This window comes from Orbicella faveolata, unplaced genomic scaffold (assembly GCF_042242905.1).
Source record: "Orbicella faveolata isolate gen_17 unplaced genomic scaffold, um_ofav_v1 contig_27, whole genome shotgun sequence".
Classification (NCBI taxonomy): Eukaryota; Metazoa; Cnidaria; class Anthozoa; order Scleractinia; family Merulinidae; genus Orbicella; species Orbicella faveolata.
In genome coordinates, this window is record NW_028301555.1 from 580967 (window position 1) to 598682 (window position 17716).

The 17716-nt window shown below is 38.2% G+C and overlaps 1 protein-coding gene, 1 long non-coding RNA gene and 2 pseudogenes across 3 annotated transcripts in view; all 4 read left to right on the forward strand.

The window, feature by feature from the left end:
• Positions 1–17716, forward strand: part of LOC149107014 (uncharacterized) — a 104648-nt gene that overhangs the window by 31233 nt on the left and 55699 nt on the right. The window lies entirely within an intron of this gene.
• LOC149107016 (roquin-1-like) lies at positions 3787–6806 on the forward strand (annotated as a pseudogene).
• On the forward strand, positions 8911–13079 carry LOC149107017 (uncharacterized). Its single transcript, XR_016209277.1, has 3 exons — positions 8911–9028; positions 12026–12080; positions 13062–13079. It is a non-coding gene; the product is annotated as an uncharacterized LOC149107017 (long non-coding RNA).
• LOC149107018 (uncharacterized) lies at positions 13089–16768 on the forward strand (annotated as a pseudogene). Its single transcript, XR_016209275.1, has 3 exons — positions 13089–13411; positions 15467–15604; positions 16076–16768. The product of XR_016209275.1 is annotated as an uncharacterized LOC149107018 (transcript).

Genomic DNA, 17716 nt, shown 5'->3' on the forward strand with positions numbered 1-17716 from the left:
GCCTTTCTTTGGGGGGGGGGGGGGGGGGGAGTGGAAGCGTGCCTTGCATGCATCTGTGACAGTTACTTCTGCGTAGCGACTTCCCCCAAGCTTTGGCATAGCTTGCGTCTTGCCATCTTATACCCTTCCCTTTATCTTGTCCGATCCAGCCTGTGCTGTGCTGGGGAGATAAGAAAGGCTCTGCCAATACTCTTGTTCTGTTCCCATATTAGTGGGGAATAAGTAAGGCTTTAATTTTGTGCGCCTATCATGAAGTCGCTTCAAACCTGCCACTGGGCTGTGTCCCCTAAGACTAATATAAGCCATATAGTTGCCTTCGTATTTTCTTGTCGTTACCTTTTACCTCATGGTTGCGTTACATCCTACACTTACTTGATTAAGCGAAATAGTGACATTATTCTATATATGCAAAAGGTTTCATCTACATATATATGATGATAAAGAACCTGGAGTGAGGTCTCTCATATTCCTCCAACCTGTCAGGTCCTTGAAAAGTTACGCGAGTGCTAGTCAAGATCATTGTGGGATTATATGAATGTGAAAGGAACATGTTAGAGACGGATCCGGGGGAGGGATTGAGGGGGTTGACACCCCCTCTCCGAGTAGCATTTAATTTGTTATTTGTTCGACTTGATCACAAAATAGTTCTATGTGGTACTGAATGGTGTTATAAAGGTGATTTGTTTCACTTACACCAATTTACTGGTTGTCAAGATAGGAAAAGAAAATGTACCAGTTTGGCAACTAGTACTACACTATTATTTTGGATTTTCTGGGAATTAAAAGGGAAACTCCAGGGGTTATATCATACCTTTACAAACTTTTTTCAAGTGTCAGAGATGCTGAAAATGGTGATTTAAAGGTTAAATCAGAACATTTTTTCCGGACACACGGCCAGGGAACCCCCTATAGAGGCTCGTGCCTGCGGGTGCTTGCCATCCATGCAGTGGTGTCAAAAGGTGAGGTGTACTGAACCCCCTTCCAGGAATTCCCGAATCTGCCCTGGCATGTGTGGCAGTTATTATAAATTTACACCTCTATAAGAAGGGACTATGAATTAAATGATGTGGTCTTTATACCACCCGGCATTGACCCCCTGCATATAAAAACATTACACCCCTAGAAACCTGCTCAAGCATCTTACGGCATAGCTTATGCCTTGGTTAAGACCCCCTGCCAAGTTTAAGACTTTTTCCTCTGAAAACAACATTCATGTTTTTTGTCCTGAGGCCAGATCAAAATGAACATTAATAGGAATTCAGTGTCCTTAAATCGCGTGAAAAGATATTGTTAAGGTGGTCACATGTCTGATGATGTCATAATCTTGGCAATAGAAAGTCCTCAAATGGGGGGATAATGGTTAATAAGCAACATATCAGATATCAATAATTCTTTCAAGAAACTTGTGATCTCTGCATGGAATGGTGAGAGTTTTTATTCTCACAAAAAGGACATTTTCATATTTTTTTTCTCTTTAGAGACAAAATATGTCACAATTGACTTGTTTTACTTAGTTAGAGTAGTTTTCAATTAAGTGCTGTAAAACCAAAACCAAACCAACTACTCACTGATTAAACTACTCAGCCAATCTCAAACCGATTAGTAAAACCAAAACCAAAGTAATTGCCTGATTGCTTTCGACACTCAATTGAAAACCACTCTATCTCTTAAACAATAAACCACTGTCAACCATTCCAGCGGGAGTCATATAAGGGACAACAAGACAATTACCGCACGCCATCATCCTCTTTAAAGATAAAACTTGCCTGCCTCAATTTCGTTAAATTTAGAAAAAAAAAGTCCTAAACACTTTCATCAGTCATTTATCTCCAAACCCGCCACCTTGTCCAAATTCAGCAATTTGTTGTCTCCAAATCCCTCCTTTTCAGCGGACCTGGAGTTTCATCTCAGTTAAAACCCTTTTATACAATACTAACCTTCAATGTTATAGTAGTGTTCACAGTGGACCAGGTTTCCATAAATTCTCTTCCAGAAATGGTAGCGATCCGGCCCGGTGGCAATCACACTGCGGAGATGCTTACCAAAACCCACTGCGTAATTTTTTGTATTTTGCAGAACTTCCTCGTACCCAGACTTCTTTGTAGAACTTCCTCATACCCAGACTACTTTGCAGTACTTCCTCGTATCCAGACTTCTCTCTCTCGTTACCATAGACAAGCTATCAGTATAAACCAAGGCTTATTCTGAGGTAAATATTTCAATTATATTATTGTTTTAGAGTACGACACACGATGCGTAAGAATGATTTGTTATAAGCCACATGTCAAATTGTTTATAAAGATGACTTTGAAATGGAATTTTTCGTTCCGTCGTCCAACTAATGGCGCAATTTGTGCTTTCTAATTAATATTAGCTTTTCGTCTAGCGCGCTTCATTTTCACATGCTAAACTAACCGTTTAGATGTGGTGTAACCATAGCATAACTGTTTTTTTTTTAGAATTTCTTATTTGTCGAGATGTTAAGTTTACTAGGAGAATATATAATTGGTCTCAGACTTACAAACTGTTCAGGAATTTTAATGGAAGATGTAATGCCAAATGGTTAGTTTCTCTTTAGTTAAACAATATTGATTTAAGCTTTACCCTTTCACGCTAAAGCATGAATCAATTGTTGTAAAGTAAACAATTTGACTGACGTCCTATCGTAGGCGAGTTCTAACCCTTTTTCTGTTACAGAAGACATTTATTATCAAGATATGGACTACAAATAACACGTATCGAAAGTTTGACTGCATTTACAATTTAATGATACAATTTATCTTATGGACGGTGCCTACTTTTGTTAGTGCGCATACTTTCTGCACATCGCGCAATGCATGGTTTAAGCGCCATGCGCGCACTGGGGTTGGCATTGACGCAATCAACTACGCTACCAAGTACACGACTAACAGAAAGCAAAATTTTCCTACTGTGACCAAATCAAGTTTAATGAACCTGTACTTAAACCAGGAGAGAATACCAAAATAGCAGCATATCGCTGACCACTAACTGTTAACGTCATCCAGCTGAAAAACTAGCTGTTTCCTGTGGAAAATTATACTGAAATCCAACTGTAAACATGAACCTGCAGATGGCGTAGGGCGCACACAAAACAAGTGCGAAATACGCAAATGTTTTACTTACCGGGGAGGTTACAGGAAAAAATGTAACGGGTACCGTAAAAGTTTCAAAAAAGATCAATAACTTTAAAAAACGCTTGGTTACCCCCACATTTTATGTTATGAAATGGAAGTGGCAAGCCTATTCAACACCTGATTAGTTTCTGGTTGTGAGCAAAAGGTATTTAGACTATATTTCAGCTGAACCAGAAGAAGACTGTCAGAGACGCTAAAAGGGCTGTTGCAACAATTTTGTTATTAAAAACATACGAAAAATGGTTTTTATGCTACCACTTACCATGCAGTTTTAAGATCTTTATAAATGTGTTTGCTTTTCTGTTAGTAAAGGCAAATTCGAAGGAAATCTGTGAAAAATATCCTCTCCTAAATTTTTCAGAAAATGCTGATGTCAGCATTTTTGAGATTCAAGGCTAATTATCTCGAAAAAATGCGTGGCTACCCCAACATTTCTTTGTGGAATCTCCAATAGCCTTTGCAAAGGTCTGCTTTTCCCACATGGTCCTTATCTGGCGCAAAAACCTTTGTATTTAGTATGCACCGTCCTTAAAGAGTGTTCTATTTATTTTTATTATCCCAGGAGACTTGTAGTAATTACATACATATCGAGCGACAAATATCACCTGCAAAATAGCTGAATCTATCAGTCATGGCCATTCAAACTTCACAGTGGACAGAGTTTCTCCTGTGTCCTATATGCAACTACCAATTTGACGACTGCAATCGGCAACCAGTCATCTTGGGATGTGGACACACGCTTTGCATTTCCTGTTTGTCAAAGCTGTCTAAAACACAATGTCCATTTGATCACGTTCATACCGATACGGACATCTCCAAGCTCCCATTTAACTATGCTTTGCTTCAGCTAGCTGGAGTGGAAATACCAGAAGACGAACTCCCCCCACAGAAAGTGTACAATGCTGCTTAATACAGAGCATCCAAACGTTGTATTGAGAAGCTTGCATTGTTGTTAAAGCCCTTCACTGGTGCTGCAAATGAGACAGCTAGTGGAACAAGTAATGGTTGCAATCGGGGCTCTTTTAACAATCTCCTGTCAAGACCAATTCAACAAAAGCTTGTGTCTCTAGTTAACTGTCAGCTCGGGAAAAGGACTGTAACAGAGCTTGTGCTATTGCATCAAAACAAGTCAAAGTTGCCTTCCCACCTCTGGGCTGCTATGCGGGATCGTGGTTGTCAGTTTCTGGGACCAGCAATGCAAGAAGAAGCTTTAAAACTAATTTTGTTGGCTCTTGGGGGTGGAGAGGCTTTGTCTAGGAAAGTTTTAGTTCTGTTTGTGGTCCAGAAGCTGAAATCGCGGTTTCCACAAGCTTCCAAAGCAAGCATTGGTCATGTAGTGCAGTAATGCTGTACAGGGCATCATGCTTTAAGGTATTCATAATCGTAATGAACCAGGATTGGCACTATGTTAAGTTAACTGCTCTCTGAAATTTGTAAAATCTCCTACCACCTCCCTGGAAAATTCCTCAAAATGGTCTATTTTCCGTCTACTCCTGGAAGCTCCTGGAGTTTAAAAAGGCATTTTTTTTAAACATTTATAACACAAAAAGTCTGAGTTCTGGGTCCTGGAATTATTTTTAATTTGGAAAACCTGGAATTCAAACATCATTAAGTTAGAAGTCCAAACCCTGTTGTGCTCCATCACTGAATTAAGTTGAACTCTGCTATTTTGAATGCTTAGAAGAAAATAGTAAAGATGTAGTTACATTGTATGTACTTACTGAAGCTCAGGAATGGATGGAAAATATGATTTGTCCAGAGGTTATGGTTAGAGACCGAGTGCAGAGAGCTCAAGATCTGTGCTTAATGACCAAGAGCCAGATATTTTTGAGTAACATCAAATTACAGGAGAAAAGAGACTGACAGCCGATATTCTCCCAGTATGGTCCTGAACAAGCTTGGTTAATAACTAATTAACAGATTTATTTCATGACTGAAAATTTTAGAAAATCTTTACCGAAGAGTAAATATTGCTGGATCATTCATTTAGTTACAGGACAGTGCTGGTCCTCTATTTAGAGAATATTGGACCAGCAATGCAGCAATGAAGCAATCTGTTTGGTTGATTTTAGCAGTTATTTACTCAAAGAGTATACTCACATCTACCATTCCATGTACATGTGGGCCAGCTATCAGCCCTTGGTTGCTAAAGTTAAAAAATGTTTACCATGACATTAATTTAAAATGTTAATGTTAATGCCTCTTACTGTAAACGTTTTGTTAGTTAAACCTGCGTGAGCTACATTTTGTAATATAAGAATGTATTATTATCGATGTTAATGCTAAGATTTTTCTCAGGTTGAGAGAAAAGACAATGAATCAGCTCTGTTTCAGCTAGACGAGCAGGTACAGTATGAGATTGTTTTTACTTCATTGTGAGATTAAGCCAATCTCAGGACTCGATAAAATCCCCAAAAGGGCAGGGGCTCAGTTATATATGGGGTTGAGACTCTGCACTGAGATTGAAGCCCTTGCGCTTTATCACCCTTTGATGAATCAGCCATTATATTAACTTCTTTTGAACAGCCTAATGGTAGTCTACCATATTGTACTTTGTAGTTCAAATTTGACATGAAATTTGAACCATTTTGAATAGATCCAACCTGAAATGGTACCCTTTTGTGCCAAGACTCACTGCATAGTCCATTGTGGTTAGTAACCATCCCGAGATCAGAGATAATCAAAGCACTCATTACCATTATTCACTGGTTTGGTTTAATGGTTCATGATTTACACGCCTTTCTCCCTTAAGAGATACCAAGATCATATTTTGTGGGTGTGGCTTGAAATGTTTTTCACCCCTAAAAGGTACCAATTATAATGCAACAGATTGCCTCCTTTTTCTTTGGCTCAATACCCTAAAGGGTACCGTAAAAGTTCCTGCAGTGGACCTTTTGAGACTGAACACCCTTAGAGGTACCAAACCGCATTTTCAACCCCTAAAAGTGCGATGAGCATCCATATTCTTTTTATATGAGAGAGCCTTCTCCCCCGCCGCCCTCCCCCCACCAGGCCTTTCTGGTGTTCTCCTGTCATCCCATGTGGGTAAACTCCGAGAAAGTGCAATCTATTAATTAAATAGTACAGCAAAACCAACCAACAGACCAGCAGGTAAATACACTGTTGGCTACACATTGACCATGATCTAATGATTGATGCACTGTACCAGAAGCTGGTCAATCTTTGAAAATGGCTTTTACTTTGCATTTGCGTGATGCTTATAAAATAAGGACTTTTTTGTCGGTACGTTAAATTAAATGGTCAAACAATAGACAGCTCACTCATGATTTCTTAATTGACTTTGACAGTTGGTTCAGAACTTTGATTGCCCACTAAGAAACCTCCAGCTCATTGTCCAATTATTACTTTTCAAATGAATTAAGAAAAATAGTAGCAATTAATAATTTATGTAAAGCCTAATGTCCTCTTTTAAAAATTTATGTTTATTTTGTATCAGTGTCGTACATGTAATGGTTTGCGGAAGACGCATGATGCACAGATAGTAAAAATTGCTACAGAAGCAGGTCTGCACATTTCCCCAGACCAGTGGTCCTCACTGCTGTATATGGTGACCAAGATCACAGGTCTCACATGCAGTCAATTATTGACAAGGTTTGTGAACTATCAACAATTTTGTTGAGAGAATTGTAAATTGCAAACTGGATTTTTTTCTGTTGATTTAAGTATCAGCAAGTTTGAGTAACTATTACTATATAGATTCTAAAATTAAATTTCCTAGTAAACACGGTCAAAATGTACAAACTACTAGTAAATTCTGTTTCTTTGGGGTAATTAAGAACTTTTCCGAGAAGTAAGCAGTTTTCTTGGAGTGGAGCTCAATAAAAACTGTGAGCTTCAAGGAGCAGATATGTCCAAGGACAAATATCTGAGTATATTTTTAAAGTCAAATGGAGGCTATCACTATTGGATGAGAACCTGTGAAAAACCTGTGAAAAACCTACGAATTATCCTGAGAAAAAACCTGTGAAATACTAATTTTCATGTGTTTTTTCAAAGGCTTTTCACAGGTTTTTCACAGGGCGTGAAATTTTGAAAACCTGTGAACAGGGCACTTTTCACAGGGTCAAAACCTGTGACAAAACCTGTGAACAAACCTGTGAAATAAAACCTGTCAAATAAAACCTGTGAAAAAAACCTGTGAAAAAACCTGTGAAAAAGAATCTTGTTCTAGAGCTTTTTCACAGGTTTTTTCACGGGGTCTAAAATCTCAAAACCTGTGAACAGGCACTTTTCACATGGTCACAACCTGTGAAAAAAACCGTGAAAAATGACTGTGTAATAGAACTGTGAAAAAACCTGTGAAAGATAATTTTGGTTTTGAGCTTGTTCATTGCTACATGTACACTTGCACTGTAGTGTCTAAAATTTCAAAACTGTGATTATAATAATCTGTGGGACATTTTCCAAAGTGTTAAAGCCTGTGAAATAGAATTTTGTTTTGGAAGTTTTTCACAGGGACTGAGGAATACATTTCACATGTTAAAAATGCAAATTAACCAACAGTTTATTCACATTTGCTGCACAAGCATAATTTGATCATATGTTAATTTTATACCTATTTTGCAGTGTTATTCCAATAAGAGAGAGACTGTATGCTGCTGTTGAATTTGAGTACAATTAGAACATAAATTACACATTTGGCTTTGATTTACCACAGTTTTGAAATAAAGGCAAACCTACAACTTTCACACAAATTTTCCGTAGATTTGCCCACGAAACCAAAAAAAGATTGGCCTGGATTGTCAAATTTTCCATGAACAATTTGACAACTCACATGCGATTTCCATGCCAACTTGCTGGTGATAACTCAACAGGTTGCTAAGTTAACCACATGCACGGTGCAGTGCAAAACAGATTTCAATCATGCAAAATTCAAAAAGTTTCACATTTTCACGGCCTTTTAAGCGTTAATTTTTGTTTCAGAATTATTTCAAAAAAGTTTTTTTCAAATACGTTTCACTTTTTTTCCAGTGAAACGTCTTGATAGCTTATTCACAGCTTTTTTTTTCACAGGTTTTTTGAACATATTTTCAGTGAAATTTCTTCACAGGTTATTTCACAGGTTTATTCACAGGTTTTAAAAGTGAAATTTCTTCCTATTTTGTTCACATGTTTTTTTCACATGTTTTTTCACAGGTCTTAAAATTCACAGGTTTTTTCACAGGTTCTAGATTTTGTGATTTTTCTACAAAATTTAGCCCTTGCAAAATTCACAGGTTTTTTCACAGGGTGTTTCATTTAACACGACATATGCCTTTACAAAGCTACAGATGAACTCTCTATCGGGGTTTTGATATGTAATAATGTTTGTATTAATTTTGACTTGCATTATATGTCTGCTATACTAGCTGCGTTGGCTTTATTTCAAAGCAAGATAAAACAATTTCACCCGCCTTTTTCTAGGAAAAGATGTAAATAGAAACACAACGAGGTGCTTGCTGTGGCAAATGAAAGGTCATCATTGTTCCGTTGGGCTGAATTCCGGTAAATAAAATGTGTGAAAGTAAATTGAAACAGGACAAGCTAAAGCAGTGAAGGCAGCTGAAGTATCTTCACTTCTCTTGCGAAAAACGAAAGTCAAATGGTAAAATAAAAGAAGACGAGCAAAAGCAATAAAGGCAGGTGAAACATTTCCAAGTTACGCAAATGTCATCCATCAGTATCAAAGTAAATATTTATCTCGATTCAAAGAAAATTAAAATAAAGAGAATCGGAGAGCCAATAAGGATGATATGCGTAATGATGAGGACTAAGTACTGACTACATTAACTTAAGATCACCTTGTCAATATATTTTATATCCTACGCAGAGGACCTCGGATTCAGTTCTTTTCAATTTCTGCTCCAGATAAGGTAAGAAATGTCTGTATCTTGCCACAATTTTACTACCGGTCACTTTTAAAAGCTACGCTTTTTCAGGTTTTAATTTTCTTCTTTTTAAGGACATTATATTTATGGCGTGTTGGGAAATGAATGTGCTACAAGTTATTGGGAATTGCTTCTGGAGTTTGACCACATAATAACTCAATGATTGGTGTCACATTGAGAATTTCATGTCCTAAACCGAAGTTTAGTTGATTGAAAAACAACGGCAATAATTAGTAAAAGCTGACTTCTAGCTATATAGCAAGCTCTCGATTTTGCTCCATGGCTATGTCATGCCACATGTGCCTTTATTTTTTTCATCAACAATTTTTCAATTATGTCAGTTTGCTTTGGTTCCAAAACTCAAGCTAAAAAGTATAACATAAAAACTTGTAAGCGCGATCCAAATTACGTCAATTGAATTGTTCCAGTAAACCGTTGTTTCAGGCTGTAGTGCACAGGTGCAGTCTACCTGCTTAATCAACCGAAAAGAAAAATGAAACGACTGAAAACAAGCCATCTTTAAATTGACCTTAATACCTTAATATACCCAGACGTTTAATGGAAAAAGCGTCTCCTTTCAAATGTAAAGAATGTATATTTATACCTGACCGGTATTTTCACTGAATACTTTTCGCTTTGACTTTGGCGTAAACAAGGAGATCAATAAATGCAATAGAGGGAAATTTTTTGAGCATGTAAAATACAGCAGATCCGTGAAGGTTTTTGAAAAAAAAAAAACACTTTTTTAGTCGTTCTAACTTCAGCAGGTTCAAATCTTATTTTTTCTGCTCTCAAGAAGTGCAAGAAAAGACTGGAGATATCGCTGGAGTATACGTCTTGTGTTGGCTTTATTTTTCAAAGAATTTTCACGGTGTACTTACCGTCTTCAAGAAAAAGATTTGCTTATTAAAAGCAAATTAATGTTTAATACAAAGTGGAAAAACGGTTCCGAATGAGCGATAAGCTCGAGAGGACAAGGGGACGATCATTAATAGCTCTTGACACTAAATTAAACCCACACCACGCGAAATTAAAGTTCGCTTACAATTTTCACCTCAATAGCGATAAAAGGTGTTTAAAAAAGAAACAAAATGTTTCCTTTCCGAATTTACGTTGGATGGGACTGCCATTGTTGATAAAGGAAAGCATCAACCCTCTATTATTTATTTCTTTCTCTTTGGAAAACTCAAACTTAGAATATTACAAATAAATCAATTGACGCGGTATTACGATTTCATAAGTAAAATTTCTGCTGTTTACCAAGCCTCAAACAAAGCGTGTACAGTGGATTTTCTGACGGGGTTTGTCAACTCAAGATTTATAGGAAATAGACTGCATGCAAACGTTTGCAACTTGGCCCTACGAAAAGACAGACAGTACATAATATTAAAATAAACTTGGTGCTCTACTCTGAAGAGAGATGATGAACCATAACAATACTAATGTTTCTTATTGAGTTCTGTCGAAGTGCCTGATCTCTGTAACAAAACTTGCGTCGGAGGTCATGCACACTACGTCGGCGAGTGTTATGCAAAGTTCAGCACGTTTGCGAGGAGACGGACTCGGGTCGGCGATGGAAAACAACTGTTGTGCTTTCTAATCTGTTAAAAGCTGAGCTATTTCTAAGTTTTGTCGAGTTTTGAAAGAAGAAATGAAGAAGTGTGTAATGAGAATTACCGCTATAGACTTACGAAAGGTGAACAAAACACATATCCTGAATCAAAACAACAAGATCTCCCGCATTTAGCCGCTGAGCCGTTTATAACTATAGTCGTTCAATACGAATCCTTTTCTTCGGCCGTTCGAATGCCTAGCATCATCCGTTTCAAAATGGTTTTTAGCAGTTCGAACTGGCATCATCCGTGCGAAATTTTTCGTTAGCCGTTCGAATGGCTTGCATCATCCATTTGAAATTTCTCCTTTGCCGTTTGAACGTTTACAGCATCCGATCGAAATTTTTCCATGGCCGTTCGAACGATATTTGAAACCGTTTTAAACTGCTGGAACATTCGTTTCTCATCCGTTCGTTAGCATGGATATCTGTTAGTGTAAGTTTTTGCGTGAGAGGTCACACTTTTGTCAAAGACTTTTTAGCCGACTACAGAGTGAGTGTATATCTCGGTGCATTTAATTTAATGCATCGTTGAGCAGTTCTGTTGTCTAAAATAATAGTGATAAAAATCAGAAAGGAAGAGCAAGATCAATAAAGACAGGTAGAGTATTTCCAGTTCTTCTTTTAAAAGCGGGAGCCATTCAGATGTCATCCGATTAATGACGAAGTAAATATTCATCCCATTTGGAAGCAAATTAAGAGTGAAAGTCAATAAGAATCGAAGAAAATTTTAAAAAATGTGGCCTCAAACTAAAAAAATAGTAGTGTCTCAAATCTCCCGATAATTTGACAAAAGAGATTTCGGGCACAACTCTCCTTACTTACGCTTTTATTTTTGTGGGATATTATGAATCTCTTTTATAAACCTCGAAGATTTGCATAAAATTACAATTTCCGGACTTCTGAAATGTACACCATTCTTGCCCAGAGATGACATGAGAGTTTCTAGTCTGTCAAAGACTTCCTTGGCGACTAAATAGCAGAAATATTTCTCGTGATATCAATCCAGTTAACTCCCGCCCCAATTTCTGGGAGAAGATCTTGCTGTGGTAAATGAAAGCTCATCATTGCCCCGTTCGGCTGAATTCCGGTAAATAGAATTTGTAAAAGTAAATTTGTAAATTTATTTTTTAAGAATTTATAAAAGTAAAATGAAACGGAATGCAATGAAGGCAGCTGAAGGATATTCAATTCTCTTGGGAAAAACTAAAGGCGTCATGCAAATGTCATCCATTTAATATCAAAGTAAATATTGATCTCGATTCAAAGAACATTAAATGTCAGAGGAGAGCCAATAAGAATAATCTGTCTCATGAGGGCTAAGTACTGAGTACAATTCATTAAGATCACATTGTCAATATCTTTTTCAGAGTCCGGCGCAGAGGACTGGGATACCAGTTCTTTCAAATTTCCGCTCTAGGTGAGGTAAGAAATATGTATATCTTGACACAATACTACTACCGGTCCCTTTTACAGCTAAGTATTTTTTACAGTTTTGTAATGTTTTTGTTTTAAGAAAGTAAATTTATGACGAGCTAAGGAATATGTGCTTTTTTGAGGAATCGCTTCCGAAATCGGGTGTTTGATTATGTAACAGCTGGATGATCGGATCCAACATCTTGAGCTGAAGTTTCTCTGATTGAAAAACGATGGCAATAATTGATAATTAAAAGAGAACATTTCGCAAGCTCTCGATTCTGCCCCATATCTTTGATTGTCATCGGAAAAAATGTCTTTAGTTCTTTTGACAAGACGTGTCAATTATGCCAATTTCCTCTAGTTCCAGTAAGACAAGCTAAGAAATAGAATATAAAACTGGGCAAGGATTCTTCGGTTCCTTTGACGCACGCAAAAGCAAAATCCGTTTTCCGATTCTTACTGGTCATATATTTTCATGGTCCCAAGTTACTGTTACAAAAAAGTACTTGTAAGATATATTAGTTACACTTGACTGTTTATTGTATTTCAATTGGGCCCTAAAGCTGACCAGTTATTATAAGAAATGCGACATTAGAAAGAAATCTACGTTTGCACTGCCTCAAAAATTACGTTATAAAATGACAACTAATTTTCTATCGATTTTTAGAATCTCCCACCGGTTTACAAACTTTATGTGGGAGTCTTTTCGTTACTTCGGTAAAGTCCCTCTATGCTACTCAAGAGGATCAAGCTAAGAAATAAAGATTCTCAAAAAGATGTGACAACCTTCAAGTTTGCTACTTCTTGCCGTCTAAATTAAGGAGTTTATTAATTTCTGCCGTGCACAAACGAGGACAGCAATGGTTGGGAACCTCGGTCTTTTTAGTGATTAAATTAAACAGACGCTTACAACAAAACTGAATCTCAGTACTGGTGTCATTTAGTATCAATTACAGGTCATTTTGAACTTTTTTATTTCGCATGTAGCACAGGCACTCACGTATTCAATTCAATATGAATTCCAAGTTTTGGCTCCCAGTTGCGTCCTGATGTCCCGGGTTGGTGTATTTCAAGCTGCTGTCCAATGTCCAACAGCGGAAAACTCCTTTTGGAGGAATGTTCCTCAGAGGCCACACCTTTAAAACAAGCAAGGTTGGATGGCCTGCAGGGTGTTATTTGATGAGCGAAGAAGTCACGTGTCAAAGCTACAATTTCGTCATTGGTCATAAAGTCTGCGAACTGAACAATCGAACCAAGGAAGCGAGACCTGAAGATTTTAGGCTCGCCGGATCAGACAAGGTTCTACATGAAAAGGGCAAAAACAGAGATACACTTCCGCTCTCCTTACTTGCATGTTTGTCTCATTTTTCCAATGCAGCTATTTTCAATGCTAGTGTGCGTAGCGCGCGTAATTTTGAGCGCGGCCTGAGGATTCTCCGATCGGGGCGGCGAAACCACCAGGAGAAAAGGTGGGATGTCTGCGTACGTGGCTTCGGCGCAATGGACGTTACAAAACTATAAGCTAACATCCCACAGGCCGGAGCAAGGAATAACGACTGTATGTAAAACATACGAAACATTGCACCCAAACAAACCTCCCATACCTACCTCTACCTCAGAGAGATTCTAAAGCTTCCCTTAAAAGAAAAATCCTTTCATCTTAGCGGCAACACATGATACCGCAATGACTACAGAAATGGCGGTCTCCTTGGCCAACATTATCACGCCCGCGGTAGGAACAGAAATCATTAACCGCAGCCATAAAAATCCCCCGGCAGGGTCGTTCGAAAGCCGGTTAACGCTAACCCAGGATTAGAATTTAACCGAACTATTAATTTTGCTTGTCTAAAAATGGTTTTTTATTGCTCACGTTTTGTGTGGCGTAAGCTTAGTCAAGCTCAAAACTGAAGGACAAACATGATAACCAAAAAACCTCACCGAAAAAGATATTTCGATGATGTCATTTCTCTATGGAACATAAATAAAAAGGAAATAAACACGTTTATAAAGCTGGTGAATAACTATTATGTAATTCACGGTTGAAATTTCAGATAAAGATATAATTTTGTTGGATACATACTTACAGTATACAGGGGGAAAAGATTTAAGGTGATTCCCTAGTAAAAGAACCTGCCATAGATTTCCAATGAAACTTGGTATGCTGTTGTTACAGGACAAGGAGATATTAAAAAACGTAATAAAAAGAGGGGGTCACCGTGCTTGTTTTTTCACGCCACAATGCTGACAAATACGGTTACTTAGGTGACTTTTGGTAATCTCCGTGGGCAACAAATAACCTCGATTATTTTTCAAAGCAGCGTTTTATATCACACAGAGTTTGAATTTCTTTGATTGTTTATTCTTCTGCGTCCCAAAAAGCTGTTGGGTCCGTTATGTCTCCCTGTGTAGTATTTATTTCATTTGCCAGAAAAGTAGCCATAAATTTCTGCTATTTTTTTCTCAGTTATTGAGGATATTGTTCTCATTGAAATTATGAACTGAATAAAAACTGGGGGTCACCGTGCTCGTTTAAGAGAAAAAGAGCATTGCTTTCGCTATCGAGCCTAGTTTGAGGGAAATCTCTTACGTTTTGCACGCGCATGCCCTCATGTGCGCGCGCTAATGACAAGAAAATCGTGCGCAGTAGGGATGCGCAATGCAATACCAAGGAATCACCTTAAGAAAGAATCTATTCTCGACGTGCGCGTGCACTTAAAACCGACAGAAACTCTCCAATACACGCACTTCACCTCCTGGCACCCTCGAGGCGTCCGGATCATGGGCTTTTTTAAAGGCGAAGACTTTCGACTTCTGAGAACCAACTCTCTTCAAAAGCTACATTTGAAGAAAACATTACCCAATTCAAACGCAGATTACGCAACAGAGGTTACCCAGTGCAAAATAAACAAAACAGGTCCAAAAGAATTTTGCAGTTTGTGACAGAATTTCGTTGGTAGTTTGACACCTCAGTTTCTCCCACTAATATTACGGCCTCTACTTGCCTAATGTTAAGAAAATATGAGTATATGGCATTTAAAAGAAAATCAGCCCTTGCTAAGAGAGGTCTCTAAAGACCCTTCCCTGCTTTTATACAGAAAAGGGAGATCTTTGAAAACGTTCTTCGTTGAAGCAAAGCTTTAGAGGTCAAAGTTTCTTCTTTTCAATAGGAGTCGTGTTTGGCCTATCAACCATTTGTAGCATCAATCCGAAACAAAGCACTAGCATGTAAAATCCCAAAAGCCACATAAGCGTTTGCCTGAAATTAACTCAACCAATAAAAAGAAGAGGGTTACGAATAAGGTTTATCTGTTATTAGCTCTTCTTGTTCATAAAATTACTTGAAGCAAAATTACTATCTCAAAATTACTTTATCTTTTTATTTTATCTCACAGTCCCGCGTGGTTCCATTCAAGAGCTTCCTGCTGAATCGTGCAGTGAGATCAAGGCTAGTGAAGGAAATGAAATGGTTCACGGGGATTACTGAATATACTCTGACGGGAATGATCAGAAAATCCTGGCTCGCTGTGAAGGTACGCCCTTTTAGTTTATTGATAAAGAAGTTTAACCTTTTAGCACCTCCAAAAAATTTAAATTTGCAAGAAACCGGAGTAGCTCAGTCTGTTGATCGATCAACCAATAAATTTTTGAGGGCAAACAGTCTTTTTGTTTTCAACGGCACAAGTATAAATTAAAGCGTCCAAAACAATCCAGAGGTGAGTGCTGATTGGTAGAAATATTGAATTTTTGTCCGCCTGTGGGAGCGATCGGTAACGATCTTAACCTTTGTGTTTAAAGAAACTGGTTTTGCCTCTGAAAATTTCCCTCAATATACCTAGGAGTTGATGCTAATGAAAATTAAATTGTGTCATGTTAGCAGATGACTTTAAAAAAGATTTATAACATTGATCTGACTGGCACCTGACCCTTAATATTAAGAGTGTGCCACAGGATCGCAACGTAAGACATGGATGCAAATATTTTTCTCTGAAAATTCATGTTAGAGAACTGGCAGAAATTAAACACAGAACCCGTTTGCTTTGGGGCGCGAAATGACCAATACGGCGCCTTTAATACCACAAAGAGTGGACTTCTCAAGACAATGAAGCTCGTCCGCAAGTCGGGCTTGCTCAAATGCAACCCGATAGACCCGGAATCCTTCTGGGGCTGCTCACATGTACCAAGGTATGGCAAGAACAGCTTACAGACTATCTTTACCAATGCAAAGAGAGAAGCCATCCTGCCACCTGATGGAGACCTGAAAGTACATGAGTGTAACAACAAAAAAACACTTTTACAGTCTTTATGGAACTACCCACACATCTCCTGAGCTCATTTTCCCGGACCCTCCTAACAAGCTGCCTGTGTCACGCAATCAGGAGTTGCAGATATGGTACGGACAGGATTGGAGGGATTGTGGTGAAGGTGACAACAGTGGCGCAACATGTGTTGATGTGTATTACCAAGACGACGAAGCATTGTATGTACTATACTTTTTTTACCTGGCTGTAAGGGCTAATGTAGTAATTACACATCTAGGCTGTCACGAATAGTTTTTTAGGCTCGACTTTTTCTTCAACAGCATTCTTATTCCAGACTACAGTAAATGCATATTAATTAGTTTATACATTTGCATTCTTTGTATCAAAATTTACTATTCTTGCTGTTAAAAATATTAAAAAAAGATGTTGAATGTTTATAGTGGTCGATGCGCTTAGCTACAACTAGCTACAGTTCTCAGGCATGCCACTTAAGGAAAAGCACATTTTTTCCAAAACTTTCTTTTTTTTTATCCATAGTTCTGTCCAGCTAACCAATCTAAGTCTCTCACGAGCAACATTTGGGCCGGTGAATGATCTTATGCATTTTAGCTTAACCATAACTGGTTTAAAAATCGCAACAGGCGGGAGGCACTCCAGTTGGCTATTTACAAGCATAACAGAAGAGTTGAACTAGGGTCTTGTGGGGAAACAACTCCAGCTTTAAAAGTGGTCACAGCGAGACTTGAGCCCACGACCTCCGGATTTCAAGTCCGGCGCCCTAACCACTCGGCCACGCTACCTCCACAGATGTTACAATCATTTCCTGTAAGATGCCTTGCCTCCAGGTTGAAGTTCGTTTTCGTGGACAGGTCTGCTATCCTGTAATCACATGTACCATAGTTTTTGCATGAGCACTGACTTCCTTTAGGCTCTAATACTGGTCTCCTTCACCATTTGCAAATCTTGACTGGTAGTTCTATAGGGTTTAACTTTACCCGCCTCCTGGCTCAAGAGCTGCGAGTGTTAGACAAGGATTTAAATGTACTGATTAAATATCGGCCGTTTAGCGATTGAACCGTTGTTGATAAAATGTTTAAGACAGTACCGGTAGTCAGTATTTTAGGTTCGTTAGTAAAATTAGTTACAAGTTGTGATTTAGCTCTGTATTGACGTGGCAAAAGCATAATCTATATTAAAATACCAACCTTTCTAGAACTTTCTTGGAAACAACATGAAGGCGTGAGTTCACCGTGCTGTAACATCACTTTTCATTCAGTGTTTTCTTTATTTGGAAATTTCACTACGTTGCTGATGCGATTGTCAAGCAGCCGTTACTATACAACCGATCTACATTGTTAACACTAAATTGCAATCGCAATGGGC